We start from the raw sequence: 24093 nt of genomic DNA, 5'->3' as shown, positions 1-24093 counted from the left end.
ATTGGATATAAATAGTAGTCCTATCAAAAATGGCAATTTCGTTTGAAGAAACTCACGTTTGTGAAATTCACGCAGTTGCAGAACTCAGTCATATTAAGCAAATAATTTTCGTTCCTGAAATCTTCAGTCAACATCATTCAGCCAGGACGGAGGCTCGTCTGCAATCGGCCGTTATTTAGTGGACGCACAATGGAGGCCAAACATGTCGCAGACACGTGTTTGCTGAGAGTACACCTGCCAGGAAAAATTGTGGGGACTACTACTGGTCTTAGAAATACTGTGTGATACAAAAATCTCTAGAGACTACAAAATGTGGGGATCCATTTAAGCACGTATACGTTAAAGACAAAAATTTTACAAACGAATTTTTCCAACGAGAGTTACTGCCCAAGACCCTCCTCCTCAAATTTAATTCGATTGAATTAGTTTTTCTGTAACTTTTTCATCATAAAGCATACCTCAAAATGGCGACAAGGCAGTTCCTTGCACAGAACTAAATCAAGATAGAAGGAAAATGCTCGGCGATTAACAGCGAAACCGAGCGTGTAACGTTTTGTGTCGAGCCTATGACGTCACGAGTGTACTTTAGTGATGGGAACGTTGTCGCCGCGTAACCCATTCGATCGATTGTGGAGTTTGCGTGCGGGATGCCCGCCGAAGTTAAAAATATCGGATGTTCATCTTCGTTGTGAAATGAAGTAAGTATATACCTGTATTCGTGTGATGACAAACAATTCACTAGTAGGTATATAATTTGCCTAAGGCCAGGAACAAAGATTTTAGTAGGTAGGTATTAATACTAGTTAATATTTCGTAATATTTTTAAGAAAATCGACCATGTACTCACAGCATTATCCTCATGTTATTTGTTACAACTTTTAGTAATTTATAAATATAATTAACCATTAACACATTTTTAGAGTTATTTTTATTCATAATAAATATAGAGCGTATTATGTTTGTATTTGTTTTTCTGCCGACCACAAATTCAACGTTAATACCGTAACTGTAACCTATTTTAAAGTTTAATTTACTTTTCACTCGTACTTTATATGTATAGTTTCATAACAATATAAAAACATAATTATAATTTCCACTGCTTCGCAAAATCGATTTAAATCGAATAAGGAAATCGCAGCATACATGACGATATAGTTCCGTGGTGCACCACTATTCTTAAGTTCGACGTGAGTTCGACGAACAAAATAACAAATCTACCTTCACTTTGTCTCGACAGTTTGAATAGCCTATTTTTATATCGCTTGTTTTAAACGCACGCTATGTCGGACTCGTCAAATTAAAGCCGCAATGGAAAACTAGTTTGACGGCCGTACGTCAGCTAATGTTTTGATGATAAAAATAGGAAAATCGTGTTTTTTATTTAATAAAAAATATTTTAGGACAAATGGTACTTACCGATGATAGGAAACACTTTGTTTAACACCCTTGCTTTTATTGGTGGTGTTTGAACAGTTAATTATCGAATACCTATATACCGAGTATGTCACTCGCGGGCAGCGGTCGGGAGCAGACTGACTTGCGCGGCGAACAATGTCGCTCGCTATTTAACTTTTCCGCACGCGAAGTAGGTACACTTTTTCCTTCTATCTTGATTTAGTTCTGTGGTTCCTTGCATCATTCTGAATTAGAATGATGTCGAGTCTGCAATCGGCCGTTATTTAGTGGAGGCATAATGGAGGCCAAACATGTCGCAGACACGTGTTTGCTCAGCCGAGTACACCGCCAGGAAAAATTGTGGGGACTACTACTGGTCGACGAAATAGGAAGACTAGGAACGATAATTATATAAGGTCTCTTTAAAGCAAGAGTAAATAGGTATCTCATAAGTAAGCGTGATCCACCGTAGACCGCATCATCACTTACCATCAGGTGTGATCGTGGTCAAACGTCTACCTATTCATACTAAAAAAAAAACACAAAATGTACCTAACAAAAAAAAATTGGTGTATAAAGGTCTCCCAAAACATATCGACGCGGACGTGGCTTTTGCCGACCAAAAATCGCTCATTAATATTAATGAAGATGGGTACTGTTGCGTTCATCGATGACGACGCGTGAGCGTTTTCAAAAACGAGCGATTTTTGGCCGGCTAGAGCAGAATCCCCGTCGATAGGTTTCGGGAACCCTAAGACAATGATGACACGCAAGATTTTTGTCATTATAGATTTTTTGGAATATATAAATGTGCAGAGGAATGAATGTATTAACAATAGGAATGCGTATTCCCATTCCATTAAAGGATACTGATACTGATATCGAATCTCGCTCGCACTATAGTTATTGCAATTTTACATATATGGAGAGTTTGTACCTATGAAAATTAATGTGTGAATGTCAGATTACAGATATTATGATTCATAAGATTCGAATATAGTCTTGACTTCTCACATTAGTTCGAATTGGCGAAAGTAAAATAGAGAAATTTTCAAAATCGAACGATTCCAGTAGTACGGTGCTGTTTACGTATCTCTCAACTCTTTTTGCAAGCTCGGTCTCAAGTCGCTTTTTGATTTTCAAATAAGATACGAGTAGTCTGGCTCGCGGGTTTGTCAGTCCTTTTTGAGGGTCTGATAGTCTAATGGAGATCTGGGATGGTAAGTTTTAGCCATAGGGCTCTTAAATGTCCTCGGTTTGGGAACTTTGAAGAATACTACGCCCTAACCAAGAATTTAGAACCGTGCAAATTTTAACCTCGTAAGTTTGACGTGTCTGTCTGTGTGTGTGTGTGTGTGTGTCTGTCTGTCTGTCTGCCTGTCTGTCTGTCTGTCTGTCTGTCTGTCTTTCTGTCTGTTTGTCTGTCTGTCTGTCTGTCTGTGTGTGTGTCTGTCTGTGGCGGTTGTCTATTGTTTGCCCGACAGTCATTTAACATAATATTCATTTGCCCGAATCTAACTTGCCAGACTTTCATTTGCCCGAATGATTTGTTTACCATAAAAATCATATGACATACTCGTTGTTTATCCGAATATTACCTTCCATAATCATACAATGCCATACTATTTGTTAGCCATATTATTAAGTGCAATAATATGGTTTCATAGAATATTCAAACGCCATAAGCAATTATTGCCATATTAATTGTTGCCCATATTATTACCTAACCTAACCTACTTTCTGATAGCAGTTTCATTTTCCAGGGGTCACAGTTCTAACCTAACTTAACCTACTTTTCCAGCAGTTTCATTCTCCAGGGGGTCACAGTTCTAACCTAACCTAACCTACTTTCTGATAGCAGTTTCATTTTCCAGGGGTCGCAGTTCTAACCTAACCTAACCTACTGTCTGATAGTATTTTCATTTTCCGGGGGTCACAGTTCTAACCTAACCTAACCTACTTTTCAAGCAGTTTCCTTTTCCAGAGGTTCACAGTTCTAACCTAACCTAACCTACTTTCTGATAGCAGTTTCATTTTCCAGGGGTCACAGTTCTAACCTAACCTAACCTACTTTCTGATAGCAGTTTCATTCTCTAGTCCTTCTAGTACCTATTATAGTAGTTTTCGATTCTGCCAAAGCACATTATAGAAATTGACTTTTCTGGACGCTAATTTGTATGAAAAATGATGGTATGGAATGTGGTAATTACGGATTTCGATGATTCTGACAAATGACATTATGGAAACTGACTTTATGGGAAACAAAGTTTCTGGCACTAGATTAATATAGTAAACAATGATTATGGCATAAGATGTTATGAGAAACAATATTATGATTGTTGAATAGGATGGCAAATAAAATTATGGCAAATGAAATTCTGGCAAATGGGGGTATCCCGTCTGTGGCATCGTAGTTCCCATACGGATGAACCGATTTAGTTTTTTTGTTTGAAAGCTGAGTTATTCGGGAGTGTTCTTAGCCACGGTTCATGAAAATCGGACCACTATTATGTCGCGGTCGGGAGTTTTTTCGAAATTTTAATTTTGTGGTTAGGTTAGTTGAGTAGTATATATTCATTCTTGTTTAATTTATTATAGGCTTCCGAGTTTACAGATGTAGTGCAAAAAGGGTTTCCTTCGGAAACATTCGTATTTGTCGTGCTAGTTTAGTCAATGTCAGTACATCTTGTACTGAGACTGGCTGAAATAGCATGACACGTTCGTACGTTTCCGTAACAATTCGAAGGCAAATCTTTTTGCACTACATCTGTATCAGGTTTTTATAGACCCTTATGTTTGTTTATACTTAGTGTCACGTATTGACTTTACTCAATTGCCAAGCGCATAATTATTGTATTTAAAATATCTCGTATGATGCGATTTTTACTTTCAGTAAAATATGATATTTATATCTACCATCATTTAACGCAGTTTTATCGTTAAAAGATATTTCCATAGATCAAAGCGCTTTATGTCTTGTTATTGTTCTAAAAAGAATACACCATGTTGCAATGTTTTGAGAAAGCGAGAATTAGGTAAACAAATGATTACCAAAGAAACTGATGCAAAACTGTTTCAGCAGAAACAATATATAGCTGTGTGAAGTCATCAAATACATCTGTGCAAACAAATTACTCAAGACTGTCTAGAAATAGTATTTTTAGAGTCACTTTATTTCGTTCGAATGAAATGTTACTAACACGTTTTCTGTTTTTTATATTTGTTATTTATCAAAGCCGTAATATATAGAGTTTCAAGTCTTGCAAGGGGAGCAAAATACAGACCTTTGTTTGTTCACATACTTATGTTTAGCTTACGTTTTTAACCGATTTGGGTCAACATGGAAGTTGACTTACTGATTATGTTTTTCTTCATTAATTTGGTCTTCTTCTTTTTCTTCATTTTTATGAATACTAAGACAGCGACATCTACCAAGACATTCGATAAACACCTTTTAAGCGTTTATTACATGCACAATTATAATATTTTTAAAACGTTTTAAACGTACAATACTTCTGAGTCTGTCGTCATTAATAATTCATTAATTATTCATATTAGCCTACTTTTTGCTCACCTGTCATCGATTAAAGATACCGATCAATCAGCGTTGACAGATTTTTTACTTTTAAAAGCATTCTGATAATCCCGCTAAGTGGATTTAGCTAAATGTCAATTAGATTTTTTAATTCACAAACATCTTAAGTTATTTTAATATTAAGAGAAAAAGCAATCGTGTCTATTTTAAAATAAGGCTTAGCATTTAATGACTATCTAAGAGGGATATCCGGTTTTGGAGGTAAGCTGTTTTAATAAATCTGTTTTAGTCGATTGCTCTAAAAGCATAAAAGCCTAAAGTGTTTTATTTTAAAAAACTTCTTTATTTTTATCGACTTTCTAGGTTCTCAAACCTCGTGTTGCATGATTACCTTGACAGGTGACGATATCTCACTCACTGAGACAAAATAGTTAGTTTTTAGTTAGTGTTAGATGGATTTTTCTAAACCACCAAATCAAAAGTGTAACGGAAGTATTTGGGTCGAAGATGGGGCCGTCTGCAATTAAAGAGCCTTAGTGCCTAAGCCAAAATGCCAGTCGATATCGCTCCGTACTGAACTAAATAGGAATGCCTCTGTTCCATTAATAAGAAAGAGTGATAAAAAGATTACTGTTCCGTTCGCTGTGGTGCAAACTTTTGCCATCATAGCGAAGTATCCTTCCGAATCGACATTTAAAATATTTCAGGTAATTTTTGCATGGAATTTGACCAGGAATTGATCAAATAGCGTACTAGTAGAGGCTGATAATATTAATGTTGATTCAAGAATGTAAAAAAACTCAGTATTTTATTAGAATTACTTCATTTTCTAGAACAAGTTTACTAATGCTCAAGAGCTTATTCCACCGTCCCCATTCTACCATCGGACTCTTAGACACACGGCCGGTTTCCATCCTTACTTGGTAGATATTTCGCGAATTCGCACTAAGCGCTTTGCTTCTTCTTTTTTATGTGCACTGCCAAGGAGTGGAATTCCTTGCCGGCGGCTATATTTCCGAGCTCATATAACCCGGCAACCATCAAATCGAGAGTGAACAAGCATCTTATGGGCGAGTTCACTCCATCGTAGGCCACGTCTTTGCCTTTGGCTAGTCTGTGGCCAAGAGTAAGCCCATTTATAATAAAAAAACTAAAAAAAGTTTACTAATTAGATTGACTTTTGACATACGTCATTCTGTGTTTGGACAGGAAGTTAATCAATGTAAAGTCGGTTAATAAGCTGCGGTCAAAACATGTTGAGATTATAATTTGTCAATCATGTTAGTATGCAAATACGATGGTAATATTAATTTCTGATTGATTTCACCTTCAGTCTGGTAAAAAAACGTAGGCAGATAGAACAAATGAAGTGTATGATAATAGTCACAGAAACTTGAATTGTATTTGTCGCAAAATAAATGTTATGCTTTGAATTTTTGACTAACTAAAGGATCCTAGAATGAAATAGGGGAGTAAATAAAAAAAAATACAAGTTTTTAAGGACAATGCAAGTTGTACATCCTTAGTAGTAGCCATTTATTTCAGTTTCTGACTGTTTATGTTTATTACATATTTAATATTTTTATACAGCATCCAAAGAGCAACATATTACTACAAATAACTGTGTCTTTAGTGTACATCTACCTAGGTAAATGACCGTAACAAGACGTTGGTACCTCGTTTAAGACGCAATCTCAGCTACCATGAGTTTTCGATACTTTACTCAATTTAAAAAAAGAAAACCCGGACCGCGACATAGTGGACCGATTTTTATGAAACATGGCTAAGAAAACGGCGACTAACTCAGCTTTCAAACAAAAAAAAAACTAAATCGAAATCGGTTCATCCGTTCGGGAGCTAAGATGCCACAGACAGACACACACACAGACAGACAGACACGTCAAACTTATAACACCCCTACACTACGCCTATTGGATGTCAGTTCAATGTAACACTGACTATAATTATTTTATATTTGCCAAATAAACATGTATTTTGTATTTTTTAGTGCCAAGATTTGTTTGACATTTTTCGTGATACGATATCAAGTAATGCTTTCCACTAAGTCAAAACCTCATGGTAGAGGTAACTAAAGACGTCGGTAGCTCGTTTGAGAGTCAAGGCGGACCCGTGACTAAACCGATTGCAGTAAATTGGCGGCTAAACCTGTGATTGGGGATCCGATCTGACCGTGTATTGGGCACGATTTCTCGACCATGTCATCTGCAGGGTACGTAGACAAACGCTAACGATAATATCGTTTTCCCCTCACTATCTCGGAAACACGTATTTTGTCCTTTAATACCAGCGGGTAAAAACGCATTTTATCCACTAGTGGGTAAAGTAAGTTGACCTTGAATAAAGTCAAATTAACTGCTTTAAAATCGATAAAAGTAGGTGAATCTAGTAATAAATATGATTTACCACCTAACTACTGGAAGCACTGATAAACGCATTTTTTGCGTTATAGTTTCCTCGCTTTACTGAGGGGAAAAGTTTTGTGTTACACTCGGGTGCAAATGTATTTTACTTCTCGTGTGTTAAAAAACTCGCAAGTTCACGATTCTATTTTCAACTATAGAATCCTTTCACTTGCTCGTTTTTCAATTCCACACTCGGCGTTAAAATACAACTTTGCCCCCTTGTATAACAAATAACTATTTCGTAGCTATCTCTATCGCTCTTCTGTATTGGCGTGACAGAGTCAGACTGCGTTTTGATCGGCGTCTAGCGTCAACGATTGTCATTCGGCGAGGATTCTTTTCATCAATACGTTTTTAGTTTGTCAAATAAATATATGTTTTGAACAAAAATATTCCAATAAGACTTTTGAATAATTCATAGTTAGTTTCGTTAGACTTCTATAGGCCGTGATTACCTGTTTGAATTTTGTTGAGCTGCGGATATTTCGACGCAGTTATATGCATCAATTCATATTCATATTCATATTGGTTTATTGCAGTCATGTACATGCATTATGTCTAGGACTTATGACTATGTTACATGGACACGGGTAGGGTAAAGCAATTTAGTTTATTTAATCAATCATGATTCTACGGAAAACAAGAAAAAGTTAATGAAAATGATCCTTTCTCAAATTCGGTGCAAACCTTTTCGCAGTAACTGCGGTGTTATTACCTGAAAAAAAAAAGAATTATATTAGTTTTATTGCGTTTTTAAAGCAGATAGATAATTTCATTTTAATTTTTACCATCATCAGACCTATTTTGGTTTTCTATTTTCAATAGTATACTTTTTTGACGCTTCCAGTTCCCACCTTAATTATTTAGGAAGTTATATGTGGGAAGAATTTCAAACTCGTTCAGTTTTAAATCTAAAAAGCGTGGAAATTGGACACGAATGAAGACGAATTTTACAAAAGCAGAGATTTAGATCCAAGCATCTTGATTTCAACCTGCATTTCTTAACTCAATAGGTATACCTGAAGGGGGGTTACCGTGAAGTACTAGAAGCCGTTCAAGTTTAAGTCGAGAGAAAGGGACACAGGTAGACCAGTTGAATAGCTCCGTCCCTCTCTCCAACCTAAGCTGAACAGGTTTAGTCCTTCATGGTAAGTCCCCAGGTCTTTAGTAGATGTGCTCAAAGTGCTTAGTTGATCGAATGCATTTAAATCAGCGGTTTTCCTGGTAATGATTCTGGTTTTAAGATGCATAAGGGCATTTATTTGTGTGATGAGCACAGATATTTGTACCTGATTCATGGATGTTTTCTATGTATATAAGTATGTACTTATCTATTTAAGTATGTATCGCTTAGAACCCATAGTACAAGCTTTGCTTAGTTTGGGGCTAAGTTGATCTGTGTAAGGTGTCCCCAATATTAATTAATTTATTTATTTATTTTATCTTCTTACACAAAAAAAGGTGTGTCTTTATTCGGCGACCGGTGATTTTCCTCAAAAGCAGGGTACGTGCAAATTGGACGTCATTTGTTTGACAATATCGGAATAGTGATCGTCGTGCTAGAGACGTGTTTCTTTGACAGCTGGTGAATTTTCATATGGAGCGTGCGCTATTTTAGATTTTTTTCTATAAGCGTTGTATAAAATTTTGTAATTTGCTACATTTCACAATTAAAGATTAAGGAGAAGTGCCTGACTAATTCTCTAGAGAATGCAAAAAAATATGATTATCACTTTTACAGCTTCAAGAGACTAAGGACCTGAGTATAATTATGGCTTTAAGGACTCAAAATGAGTTCCCGAGATAAAGGAGTCTCTTGATAGACAGACAGACGGAAGGACGGACAACAAATCTATCCCATACGGGATCCGTTTTTTCGTTTGAGGTACAGAACCCTAAATGGGTCAATTTAACCTAAACTAAACGAAACTATGGGAACAAATCAAATTATTTTTAACAAATATTTTTATTTGTGTTTTTTTAAGTAGTCACACTACTATATATAAATTAATAATCGAAATAAGATGTCATATATTAAAGAAAAAATGACGAACACCACCAGTGGTGAAGGCCGGATTCGAACCGGCGTCTTTAGCAATCCGGGTTAACGCCATGAACCCCTAGGCCACAACGGAAGCCGTCGAAATTTCTCTTCTATGTGTCATCTTTGTAAGACTAGGCGTCTTTGACCAACTCTAAGGGCAAGCAGTAGGTGCTTGCACCTCCTATACGAAACCTTTCAATTTCTCCATATTCTTCATGAATTCCTCCGAGATTCTCAGCGACTCACCACCCAAGAATCAAACGTTAAAAATGTCATCTCGCTCTCGCCATTAAACGTGGAGCGAATTTAAATATTAATATCGCGAAACGATCTTTATTTACTTAAAAGTCCATTAACTTGCTAAAATTGTCGTTTTATTTAAGTCTTTGTAGGTTCAGGTTTTATATTGGATTCATTTTCTCAAGCGCTTAGACTATTTTTGTCTTTATTTTTTGGTTGGAGATTTTTATTTTTCACAGCTTTCATCGCTAGCAAAAATATTTCGTGTAGATGAAAATAGAATATGTAGACGCAGAAGCAAATCTTGTCACTGAATTCGCGCCATGGTTTAGTAACAAGATTTGCATTGTCGTCTGTAATCAATCTATTTTTAACCCCCGACGCAAAAACGACGGGGTGTTATAAGTTTGACGTCTCTGTCTGTCTGTCTGTCTGTGTGTAAGTCTGTCTGTGGTATCGTAGCTCCCGAGCGGATGAACCGATTCAGATTTAGTTTTTTTTTGTCTGAAAGCTGAGTTCATCGGGAGTGTTCTTCGCCATGTTTCATGAAAATCGGTCTACTATGTCGCGGTATTCGGGGGTGTTCCAAAATTTTAATTTTGTAATTTCGGGGGTTAAAACACTCCCTTCGGGCTTGTTTTAGTTGGTCGCCCTTGCCACTGCCTTTCGCATTCGTATCGTAATCAGTACCTTGGTTTCACTTTTTACAGAGCATTCTCTTTCTGATTAACGATAGTTCATATCAGACGTGGGACCCCTTTCTTTCCCATAAACTTTTTGGTCAGAATTTCGTTAGTCATAAGTTGTTATTCATATATTTTGTGGTCATAAACATCACTAGTCATAATTTTTGTTACGAATAATGCTTAATGGTACTAACATTAACAACCCATAATATTGGATGCCATAACCTTAAAAGTCATAAAGTTGATGAGTATAAAATTGAAAGGCATAACAATAATTATCCAGAAATATTACTAGGCATATTTTTTGAAGCCCTACTGATTGTTCTGCATACAGTTTTAAGGCATAAACCTCATAAGTCATAACCTTTGTTACGAATAACGTTTAATAGTTCTAACGTTAACAACCCATATTATAGAATACTATAATCTTAGAATCAAGAAAGTTGATGAATATAACATTTAAAACGGATCCCTTTGTTAGCCAGGTTATCATTAGTCATACTTCTGAAACGGTTTCATTAGGGTCACCTATAGATAGGTTAGGTTAGGTTTGTTTTATGGAAATCCTGAAAAGTTACGCGTTTTTGAGAAAAACCAAATTATGACTAACGAAAATGTGGACAATCGATACATTATACCTTATGACTTTATTGGTAGTCCGCATTTACCTCGCGTCCATTAGAACGGAAATAGGACCCCTGCCCTCCTTCTACTCGTTGACGAAGCCGAATACTACAAAAATCAGCATGCAAAGGAAGAAATGGCGGGAAAATCAGTAAGCTCATTGAGTATTTCAATCCTCATTTCTCAGCTAGGTTCGCTAGTTACCTTGTGTCATTCAGAGCAAAAATAGGAGCCCCGCATAGCGAGGCTCCGTCGAATCGCTAGCGGGGCCTAATACTTTTAAAAACAACATGAAAAAATAAAACACATAACATGTAAAAGACGAAATTGCGGGAAAATCAGTGAGCTCAAAGAGAAAACTTTCATTTCTCGGGTAGGTTCGTTAGTTACCTTGTGTCATTCAGAGCAGAAATAGGAGCCCCGCGTAGCGGGGCTCCGTCGAATCGCTGGTCGGGCCTAATATTATGACTTCAAACTTAATGAAAAATAATATAGATCCCATTGAATGTTATGATTAAAGTTAATGTGGACAGTAATCATTACTACTTGCGAAAATATACTTTACGACAATTATGACAAACATGTCTATTGCTTTCAACATTATGTCCATAATACAAAATGCAATTTGATTATTATGCCAAACAATGTTTATGACTAACAATAATGATGACTTGCAAAAATCTGACCTCTAATTTCTGACATTCAACTTTATGACTAATGATAATATGACTATTAAAAATTATGACTAACAACGTTATGGATTGTAAAAATCGGACTAAAAAAATTATGGGAACCAATAGAGACCCATCAGACGTATATAAAATATCCTTTGTTGCTGTAAAAGGTTGTGAGACGCAGTTGTGAGGAATATTATAACTCTGCTAACTAGCAATTTACATGCCTCGACATCCTTGTACGACGGGTTTGCTCTCAGTGAGGGGACCAAGCGCCGAGATTTCTGAGAAATCACTGGATTAAGTTAATTGGGAATCAGCAAATGGTTGCAGTTGTATCACTTATCAATTCGTCTATGTCTTTTGCATGCATTGTAGAGTTGTGCCTGCTCGTTCACTGAAAAGATCGCTCCCAACTAGTACGATCTCCGAAGTGTACTATTTCGTTCTTTTATGACATTTAGGACAGTAGTACACCGAGAGAGCGAGAGACAAATTGTGCGTATGGCGTACAGTAACGCTCGCTCGTACTAGCCGAGAGCTGATCGGCCGTTTTCGCGCGCTCTCGGTCCGAGTCAGTCGGTTTTAGTTCGGTTGCGGTCGGATCACACGGATCGCTTTGCTGTCATTGTCACTCCTCTGCTCTTTGCTCCTTTCGCTCCCATTCTATTGCGCGTGTGTGAGTGTACTAAATGTCCTAGAGAGCAGAATCATTTGGGAGTCGTTCGGTCTAGTACAGTGCAGGGAATCGTGTCTTTTGTACTATTGGTACATGTCCTACACAAGCCTAATGCATTTTGTGACAGGTGATAAAATATAACAATGTTAACACCGCATCATCATCAATCATTTAAGAGTTGGACTCTTGTCGGTGGACCAACTTCCATGAGTGCCGGTCTTCTGTCTTCTTCTTGACTTCCTGATACGACACAACGTTGATTCTTTCCTTTATTTGGGTCATATACGCTCTCTATGGTCTCCCCCTTTGTCTTCTTGCCTCAATTCTTCCTTCTAGTTTGTTTTTAATGAATTCTTCAAAGAGGATGAGGATGAAGGTCAAAGTTCGGTATGATCCTTACATTTTCTTTAGTCAAAGTTACATATAATTATAAATAAACACAAAACCTATTATAACACTTTAAGTTCTCGCGCTTTGTACACATATTTAAAGTCACACACAGGTCGAACGCGATTAATTAACATTATTTTTACCTTTTTTCCCAACGTTTCGGCCAGTTCGGGTAGTTTTGTGTTGTTTACATCTCCGGTGACACTTTGCTGGGACGTCAGTCTTCCGCGACCACGGCCAGTGCAACCTGGCCGAAACGTTGGGAAAAAAGGTAAAAATAATGTTAAAAAATTAATCGCGTTCGACCTGTGTGTGACTTTAAATACAAAACCTATTGTCTATTTACTTCGTGAAATTCTGTTTAAGGAGATTCAGTTCCCATATACAATTACACTTAATTGGATGATAATTATTAATTTGGTTAATACCTGTGATCTAATTAATCTACAGGGGTGATTTTGTAAGTAGGTCCTAGCCAATTTTTGTATAGGTATATGCTTTGCGGATGCCGCTTATTTCTATGGAACAGCTCAATTTCTTTTGTGATTACAACCATAGTAAAAGTTGTTCATTATGACCTCAAAAGTCACTATGAAAAGTTTGACTAGTCATTGCAAAATCAGTCAGTAAAAACAAAAATTATCGATTGTCAAGTCGCCAGATAAGACGAGCGCCGAATCTCAGTCTCCTAACAGTCCTAACATAATTTTTCGGCCGCGTGTCCCATCCCTAGTCACAAACAAGCACTTAGCGCCGATATCGAGAATCGCACGTCCACCTTTGACACCAATTTAGCTAACCACTTCTGCGAACGGGATTCTGTATACGATATGAGTGCGGATTACTTGAGTATTTCGCTTATCTATACATGGTGTAACATGAGAAAACCGAATAATTGTAACCACGCATTTCTGAGGCCGAAAGAAATAAATAACGTTTTATACCTTAAGTGAATTATGCCAAAATAAAAAACGTTTTTGGATGTATTTTTACATAGGTAAAAAATAAATGTCACTCATAAAACTGGCACTTAAAATGACTTTTTTTATAAAAACCAGATATTGAAAGCTTTTACTTATCATTTTTGACATATATTACCTTTTGTACTGTAACAATAAGGAAATATTTATCTACATGTATAAAAGAAGAATCTGACTGACTGACTGACATATCAACGTACAGCCGAAACAGCGGGTCCTAGAGATTCCAAATTTGGAACGTAGGTTCTTGATGAGGTATAGAGGAGCATTAAGAAAGGATTTTTCAAAATTCACCTCCTAAGGGGGTGAAATGGGGGGTCCAAATTCGAATGGGAAAACAAGATTAGATAAGTACGCGGGCGAAGCCGCGGGAAAACGCTAGTTTTTTATAACTCTGCACCTAGGCAAAATCGAGAAAAGTTTTAAACATTTTAGTCTAAAAATGTGATATGGAGATACACTGTTAAAATTATTCCGTATCCTAATCTTACACCGTGTATACTTACGTATCAGAGGGGTGGCCTTTCATACAAAAATGAACCTGTAACGTTCGTCAAGAAACGCCAAATTTGTATGAAAATCAACGCCAAAAAGGTTCCTTCTTATGACAAATCCATTGTTAAGATTTCTTTTATATCGGTTTCAAGAAATATTTGTAATGGGTCACTGCGTCGAAATAAAGTATTGGAAATTTTCGAGTTTAGTGACCTTATAGCTTTTGGATATGATTTTTAAATTTCTGTGTTAAATTAATACGGATTTCTTTGTTTTAGTTTAAAATACCTACTATAATATTTTGTAGGTAGTAAATAGGTGGTAGTAGGGCCAATTTTTTTTTTTTCAAAGTTGTCCACCCCACTTTTTTTTTCAAACATGGGTATTTTTTACTCAATCCATACTCAGAATTGCGAGGTCTTTCGATCCTGATAGGAGAAAAAAATGTCCCAAGATTTCCATACATTTTTCAAACCTTCCATTCCGTTACCGCTATACAAAATGTATGAAAAAATAGTAACGAAATGGGAAGATAACCGTGGGAAACTTTTTTATCCTATTAGGATTGAAAGGGCTCGCGATTCCGAGAGGAAATCACATAAAAAAATCCAAATAAAAATAAGTGGGGTGGGTCTGTTCGAGTTTTTGATCAATCATTGTCTTCAGATTAAATAAAATATTATTTTTATTATGCCAAAATATTCATGCTGTGCGCATTGCCGATGGTTGCACTCCGCAATCTCGTTGAGCTCTGGCAACCTTCCTCAGCGACAAAAATCAGCATTCTAATATGAGTAGGAGTAGAATCTAATATTATTTGATTGCAATTTTATGCAAAATGGAGGAAATGGAAAAAAAAACTTACATTATTTTACTCGTTCTTGGTAACTTAACCTAATATTTCAAAGTGTTGATCTTAAAATAAGAGCATAACTTTATTTGTATATATGCGGCATTTTGACAGCAGTTTCTTATGACATTAATGAGAAAACAACAATAACATTCCAAATCTATTGACCACTAGCTGTCAAAACGGAATCCGGTTAAATTGTGAATAATTTATTACGATCGACGTTGGACTTAAGACTAAGCCTATTATAGGCTTATCCGGACTGTGCTAAGAGACTGTTTAAGTCACAGTGTGTTTATTAACAGTATAGTAAGTCAAGAAAGTGTATCAGCGTGTGAAAGATGAAATATACGTCCACCCTTGCCTAAAGTTACTCTAAGCAAAAGAAAAGTGTGTAATAAAGAAGGCAATACAATATTAGAACTGTCACTAGCAATATTATACATATTAATGGTGAAACAAAAGCAAGTGAATGAGGTACTTATGGAATGGAAGAAAATAACATACTGCGTCGACCCAAAATGACAAAGGGAAAACGACAAGCGAATGAAATGACCAACAGCACGCTCTTAAGACCGTAACAATAAGATCGTGTCAGATATTTTTGAGGCCTCAGGTATGTAACATGTTCAAACAGGTGACTGGACAATTTCATCAGATAAACCAGAGTAGTAAGTTAACTCTCTGTATAATGTGGTGAGACTACACAAACAAGAACGAAAAACATATATGTAAAAAGTATATACTAGTATAATTTACCAACAGATACACATGCACACAAAAAAACCTCTAAAATAATAATTTTGTCGGAAATAAAAGCCAGGCAGGTTATGGCGTTTTCTTGAAGTCAAAATACTGTACTGCAACTTTTGTTGTACTAAGCTAGGCAAGTATTTGGGGACTTAAGCCTACACAAAGATCGTATGTGTTGTTAACCTTTAAATGGCTCAAATACTTTATAACCCTTCGGGTTACGTAACATGACGGACAAGATTAAGCTAAATACTAGTAGTATAGAAATATGAGGATTTCTATACATTTTCGGTAACAATAATCTAACCACAAAATTAAAATTTTGAAAAAAACCCCGACCGCGATCTAGTGGACCGATTTTCATGAAACATGGCTAAGAACACTCCCGACTAACTCAGCTTTCAGACAAAAAAAATAAATCAAAATCGGTTCATCCGTTCGAGAGCTACGATGCCACAGACAGACACACAGACAGACAGACAGACAAACATACAGACAGACAGACAGACAGACATGCACACAGACACGTCAAACTTATAACACCCCTTCGTTTTTGCGTCGGGGGTTAAAAAAGGAAAGTTTCATAAAATCAACCTAGGACATTTTAGGAAACCTAGTGGATCTTGCTCAGCATCATGGACTCTATCAGCCTACCAATTTTTATCCAAATCGGAGACGTGATCCAAATGTACAAACATTTCGGGAATTGAACCGGTGTTGATTAAATAATAAATAAATAAATCATGGGGACACCTTACACAGATCAACTTAGCCCCAAACTAAGCAAAGCTTGTAATATGGGTGCTAAGCGACGATATACATACTTAAATAGATACATACATACTTATATTACTTATATATACATCGAAAACATCCATGACTCAGGAACAAATATCTGTGCTCATCACACAAATAGATGCCCTTTCCGGGATTCGAACCCAGGACCGCGGCTCAGCAGTCAGGATCACTACCGACTGAGCCAGACCGGTCGTCAAAATAATAATTCAAATTTACGAATCCGCCCCCGTCCACAGTTTAATATCAAAGTGCGAAAAGCTTTCAAAAAACAATGGGCACATTAATTAAAAGCTGCCCGTGATAAGTGAAGCTTTTAGAGCTTCATCGGAGCGCAAATAAAGGCTCAAGGTTTATGAGGTAAAGAATAGCTTTGCAAACAAAGCTTAGCGGGTTAGCTGTGGCCAAATAGTGGGACGATGGGGCCGACGCGCGATGGCGGATTTCAAAGACTCATAACATATGTTGCAAGTGGGATTTTAGTAGGTACCCTCAGCGGCTGGTCCATACAAGCGGTCCATAAAATTTATTACTAGTAAAGTACCTAATGTTCAGGTTTCTTTATGATCAGTGTTGCCTAGCAGAAATTTCCACCAGCCGCTGCTGATAGGTACAGTTTGCGTCAAATACATTGTGACGGCCAAAGAGCCAAAAATAGCGGAACAGATCTTTATTATTATGCCAACAAAGGTGTGTCACGACATACAGGGTGTTTCCATGAACGTAATACAAAACATGTTTTTCAAACTCGTCTTGCTATTGTAAACTGAAATAGATACCATAAACTAAAGAAAAAGCGATCAGCCCAATGGTGGTGAAGCCGGGAATCGAACCCGGGTCTCCAGCTAACACGGCTGACGTGATAAACCGCTACACCACCTCGACCGCCGAGGTACCCATCGAAATTTCTCTAGTGTATGTTATCTCTGAAGGCTAGGCGTCTTTGACCTAAGAAAATGATTTGATTTAAGAAAATAAATTGATTTGTTCCCTACATCGTCTTGCTATTGCTAAAATACTATGTTAGGTCGCACCGTGTTGTTAAAATAGTTAGTAATCATTAGTATCATTATTTTCCTGTTATTTTGGTCACAACACAACCGTGTTGTGACCAAAATAACCACCCTACCTAGCTTGTTAAGAGAAAATTGTTCGCACCTAAGAGACCTATAAACTAAAGGGTGTACCGAAAAGAAACTGTAACAAATTTCAATTTAAAAAATCGGGATGAAATTGTTACTTGGCTCTAACCACTGGCTTGAAAAAAAATTACCAGGAGGACCTACATTAGCTTACTTTTACACTTTTTTGTCGCCACTGTATTTCCAGTTCTGAATGTACCTACAGCTTCTTTTTTTTATAAATGGGCTTACTCTTGGCCACAGACTAGCCAAAGGCAAAGCGTGGCCGTGGAGTGAGCTCGCCCAGAAGATGCCTGTGCACTCTTGATTTGAAGGTCGCCGGGTCTTGCGAACCCCTTCCAAAATAGCTTTTCCAAACATTTTTTTACCTTTTCTTCTGCAGGATTCTACCTCATCCGTAAGTTGTCAATGTGTCTGATAACTCTTTCCGTATTCCTTAGGATAACCTTGATTTGGACATTTGGTGACTGATTTGGTACTAGATTTAATAAAGCAAAAGCCTACAAAATGAGGGCAGCACCACATTTCTATTGAATATCGATAAGTATATTATTATAAGTAACACCCTTTTTGAAGCCTTTAATAAGTTCATAATTTGTCATTTAGAAAGAAAACAGTATTAATTTATAGCCGTCTTGATATCAAATTCCACGATCAAGTTAAGTCCCTATTCGTCTATGCTTACAAAGACGATACATTAATCTCTATTTGAATATTTTATTCAACCAAGATAAATAGCGGAAATGCAGGCGATAAAAAAACCGGATAAGAAAAACATCGTATTTCTGGATTTCATTAGATAGCAAAAATGTTTAAAAGTTTGTTTTATTATGATTATCACTAATTTGAAGTAATGGCAGAAAGTATACAGTTTTTGGTTTCTAACACTTTTAAAGCTACATTTTACAGTGTTGTACTCGTACTTTGTTAAATTTTAACTTCTGATTGGCAGAAAGATCTAAGCTTAGAATAAACGTAATAGTGGAAAATGTCTGCCTTGTGTGAGACTTGAACTCACGGCCTCTGGATCGATACTTCAGCGATCTGCCAACTGAGCCACCAAGACTTCAACCAAAACAGCATAATTTTCCACCACTTAGGTCAATCGTAAGAGTATTACCGATATTATTTGGAACTCCGGTTGCCGATTAAGAAGTTTAACTTAACACTCTTACATATATTAGCGGTAATCTGCCTCTATCTTAATAATATGACCAACTTATAGAGAGATAAGAGCTTATTATGAAAAAAATTGTATGATAATCATGACCTCCTGACCTTCATTTAATATCTACAAACTATTCAAACAATGTGAAAAAGTTGCAGCCATTTTTCAACCGGCAACATTGGTTTCACCGAGCCCTGAGTTTGACATATCGCTGCGTCGGACAAAAAATAATGATGGGACCGTTGCGCGAGCGTGTAGGTTGGGCCTTCGCAATCAGACGTAGACCACTGTCCAATAGATCTCGCACTGAGGGATTAACGCTGGCGATGCGACGCGGCGCGGGGGGGCTTCGATCTCTGTCACTTGTGGTAGGTGACGTCGTTTAAAACGATTTAGGATTGGTCAATTCTCCATACAAACACGTTCGACTATTTTCTCCCTGGTTTTTGAAGATAGAGCACTGATTTTTTCAACACAGACTATTATTATTTTTGTCTGCTTTTTTTTCTATCCTTATTTTTGAAGGCGCTACGGCCCATCAAGTTTTTTTTTTTTTATACTACGTCGGTGGCAAACAAGCATACGGCCCGCCTGATGTAAAGCGGTCACCGTAACCTATGGACGCCTGCAACTCAAACAGTTTTATGGTTATGATTGAGAAAACTAAATATAAACATTCATTGTCACACAGTGGAAAGCAACATATTGTTTTTTATAGTGACCCCATAATTTTCAATTCATTTATCTGAATTTGAACAAAACATGGAAAATGCAACTATTCTAACAGAAAATAACTTAAAAATATTTAATTTAAATAAAATTGTATAGTGACTAACTAAAGCATAACTCAATTATAAACTTGTGGCGTGGAATAGGGCCACCTGTTTTGCACCATCTAGTGTGTAGTCGATAAAGCGTGGGTAAGCCAAAAATACCTATTCCATATTTTGAAGCCTAATTAAAAGAAACAACACAGAATTACCTACACTTATGCTTTTTACCACCAATAATCGAATAGTAGGAAATTGCCGTAATAAGTTTACATTTTGATACCTATCTATTCATATAGATGGACAGTGAGCCCAAAATTGTAGTAAATTTTACGTTATTTTAACCAATAGGTGTTCTGTTTCGAAAAACGAAGAAGATTTATTGTTTTTCTATGCATGCTCGAGAAGTAACTGGTATCTGCCAAGTTTACATGTAGGCGGTTGTATATGACATTATAAATTGTCATAAGTATAAATTCAATTGCTAATCTGATCATCAGATATTATAGGCTTATATTAGGGAAATTTTAAATATGTCTCATTTGGTGTTGTCATGTACGACATGGTGCATTGATAACCGATACGGAACCGTTTGGGAAATTTATGATTATGAGATCAGTTACACTTATTATTGTACCTGCAAAGAATGTCTCGACTAGACCATATTGAAATCGCCAGAAGACTGCTAACGTTCTAGCCAGACTAACGGGTCGTTTTAGACCGACTGAGTAAAAATATTTAGGTATCTCTTTGGTCGTCTCGTTCGTTTTTCGTCGCGTTCCTAAATTTGGCCGATTCTTCTTTCGTCGACCATTCTTTATTCGTCACGATCGTCGATGGTCTTCCTCAACTACGGTCAATTTCATTATTCATCTTTATCTTAATCCATCTCGTCCTTTCTTTACTCTTCATAATTTTCTTTCAGCATGTTCACTGTTAAATCTATGTTTTCGTGTTTTTTCGTAGTCTTAAGTCGGTACCAACTAAGAATGTGACCAAATGTGAAATGACTAAAAACGATTGAGTCGAAATAAGAAAAATGCCATCAACTCATGATGGTCAAAGATGATAATGACTGTAGACTAAGTTGACGAATGAAGAATGGCTGACGGAAGAAGAATCGGACTAATTTAGAAACGTGACGAAAAACGAACGTGTTAACCCAAGAGTACACCAAAAATTTTTCTAAGAAATTTTAACAAGTTTGGCTACGTAGCTATGAGTTTTAATAGGTTATTTTATAGATTGGACGTAGTGTTCACTTTCTCCATACAGTAAATGTGAATTCACGCTATCGTGTAATACATTAAAAAGTCACGGTAGCTACAAAGAATCCATGGTAGCCCATAGCTCATTATAATCTTACCGAGCAATTTTATTTATTTATTTAACACGTTCGCGGACGCGTATTCTATAGCATACGTTTTTGTACTCCTTCTGGTGACGCGTATGCTATAGAATACGTTATTTGGTTTGAATTTCTGCGTCTGTTTGCTTAGTAATCTTCTTGTTCACAGTATAATATTATTCACCAACATTTCCTCTACCATTCACTAGAATCATAGTATGCATACTGCAACATTACATAGTTTTATCGCAGTTAAAAAATATGCTGTGGCGTCACAGATCGAGTTCACCTTTTTGTGACGCGTATGCTATAGAATACCTCTTTGTATGGAAATTTGCGCAGTAGCCCCGCGAGTGTCACCGGGAGTTGGCCCGTGAAATGTGGCCAAATTTCGAGCGCAAACGCAATTTTATGGATTGTTTAAAAAATCATAAGTAATTATTTTTACAGTTTATATATATTTTTGTGTTGCGGTTTTGTTAACAAACATGTCCACTGTCGTTTTATAATAATACACCGTGATTTTGGTTACGATAAATTAAGAAAACTGAAGCATGTTTACACCTATTATTTGAGTAATTTCCTTCGTACTTAGTCATTGCTTTGCTCATATAATTGTGAATAAACCCTATTTCTGGTTGATACTGACTGTTTACGTTAAATTATATCTTTTTGAGTGAATTTTGTTGGTGTTTAACTACTTGAACTTGGTTTAGATGCTTGTAAAATAGCATATAAAGCTGGGCGAATCATCGCGTAGTGAGAGGTAGTGGATAAGTTCCACCCAGAAATCATCACACCAAATGAAGGCCTTTAGCACCTATACAACAGCAGGTTTGAACAAACATTATTCTAGTCTCAATGACGAAACGGGTGACTACAGTTCGGACGAAAGTTAGGTACTCCAAAAGAGTCTGTAGGAGATACACATTTAGACAATTCTTCTTGTACCAAAAAACTCTGTATTCGTGAACAAGCTTTATACTTTTATTTGTGGGCATCATCCCCGCAGCCAGAAACACTAAATGTTTTATTTGATATGATTCTACAGAATGAATCTGCTGTATCACCATCTATGGATCGTATGCTATAGCATACGGTGTCATATAAGATCACATTTTGACTCAGTATTGTGTCACGGTATGCTATAGCATCGTATGCTATAGCATACGGTGTCACATAAGATCACATTTTAACTCTGTATTTTGTCAGGTATGCTATAGCATCCGAATGCTATAGCGTTCCTCGTCACATAATAACCCTAATATAAGGTGTCTAAGGACAGGTATGCTATAGCAGTCGAAAAATTCCCATACAAAATATTGGTGTCCCAGAGGGGTGACTGAGCGTCCGCGAACGTGTTAAACTTTACTGCACAAAAGAACAACTTAATGTACAAAAGGCGAACTTAATGACATGAGGCATTCTCTACCAGTCAACCCTTGGGCAAAGCAGAGAAGATTGTAGGCAGTGCATTAAGAGACCTATTTTGAAGAAGCATAATTCTCGTCAATTTTGTCGATGTATATTTCTTAACGCGGCGTCGCTTTGACACATAACTTTCTATCAAATTGGCCCAGCAATTAATGCACAAAGGATATCAAGGGGAGAGCTTAAAAAGAGAATCCGTTTTTTAAAATCCCGGCCAAAAATACCGTCTGCTTTTCCACGAATCGCCGGTGGTCGAGATTGGTTCTTTTTTTCGTAGAACCATATTCTACGATCTCTGGGATAAAGTGGTTTCTATTTTGATGGAACACATTCGATTTGCCTGGGGTGTTTGGTATGCCCGGACTTCCCCTAAATATACATAGAGAGAGAGATTGCAAGGGACTTATTGACAATGTGCGTAAAGGAGTAGCGTTGAATAATAATAAATAAATAAAGATTGGGAGACACCTTACACAGATCAGCCTAGCACCAAACTAAGAAAAGCTTGTACTATGGGTGCTAAGCGACGATATACATACTTATATAGATAAATACATACTTATATACATAGATACATCCATTACTCAGAAACAAATATCTGTGCTCATCACATAAATAAATGCTCTTAGATTCGAACCCGGGATCGCGGCTTTACAGGCAGGGTGACTACGCGCTAGGCTAGACCAGTCGACTGTCACACACGTCAAACTCCGATATCCAGGAATGTTTCATAAAGCCAATATAATATTACAACCTATAGGTCGCTGCTGGGCAATATTAAAACCTATAGGTCGCTGAAGTACAGTATTACAACCTATAGGTAGTCCAAATCCCGTCAGAAGTCGTAAAAAGCAAACAAAATGCCCAATCGAAAAGTTTGTGAAACACCGAATCTCTTTACACGAATTCAGAAGGTATCAGACAGCTACCCAGGTAGGACAGCATGTTTCCTTGATGGATTTTAGTCTGTTTTTTGCTTTCAGCGTTACTAAAAATCTGTATTGTTCGCGACAACTTGAATTTGCTTTAGGTGACTCAACGTCTTAGTAGGTACCCCGACTACCTAGCCATTGTCACAATTGCTTCAGCAAGGAGCTCAGGGTGTTAGAGATGGGGTGGAAGGAGGTTACCCAAACTGCCCAAGACCGGAGTAAATGGAGAAATATGATTCGAGCTTAGGCATAGGGCAGGATGTAAAGAAGAGGAAGAAAACTTTTTCATCTGTTGTTAATGAAACAAAAAATCTTACTATTAGTATAGTGAAAAATAATAAGCTGAAGTCTGGAATTCTGAGACGTCACTTTATTACGTGCCTTTATAGGTGTGTAGGTAGGTACTAACGAGCAGGTACACTACGATTTAATAAACACTATAAACAGTCATATTAATTAGTGTATAAACACCTGTCAAATAGTTTTATAGTTACAATTATCTTGTTAAAGTTCGTACTTATTTTATTTATTTATTTAATCTACTGACATTATGTAAATTTATCAATTTCCGCTACCTTAAGGTTGTCTGGAAGAAATCGCTCTTTAGCGATAAGACCGCCTGTTGTTTACCTTTGTTCGTGTTTCTTCCTTGTTTTGTATTGTTGTATTTTATCAAGGTGTGCAATAAAGAGTATTGTATTGTATTGTATTGTATTGTAATCTCTATTGTACACAAAGA

At 36.8% G+C, this 24093-nt stretch overlaps 1 protein-coding gene and 1 non-coding gene across 2 annotated transcripts in view; both read right to left on the bottom strand.

Moving 5' to 3' along the window:
• The window catches only part of LOC125232428 (hemicentin-1), a 380757-nt gene that overhangs the window by 115055 nt on the left and 241609 nt on the right, over window positions 1-24093 (bottom strand). The window lies entirely within an intron of this gene.
• On the bottom strand, window positions 17376-17449 carry Trnat-ugu. Its single transcript has one exon. It is a non-coding gene; the product is annotated as a tRNA-Thr (tRNA).

This window comes from Leguminivora glycinivorella, chromosome 13 (assembly GCF_023078275.1).
Source record: "Leguminivora glycinivorella isolate SPB_JAAS2020 chromosome 13, LegGlyc_1.1, whole genome shotgun sequence".
Taxonomy (NCBI): domain Eukaryota; kingdom Metazoa; phylum Arthropoda; class Insecta; order Lepidoptera; family Tortricidae; genus Leguminivora; species Leguminivora glycinivorella.
This window is presented reverse-complemented; position numbering and strand designations above follow the sequence as displayed.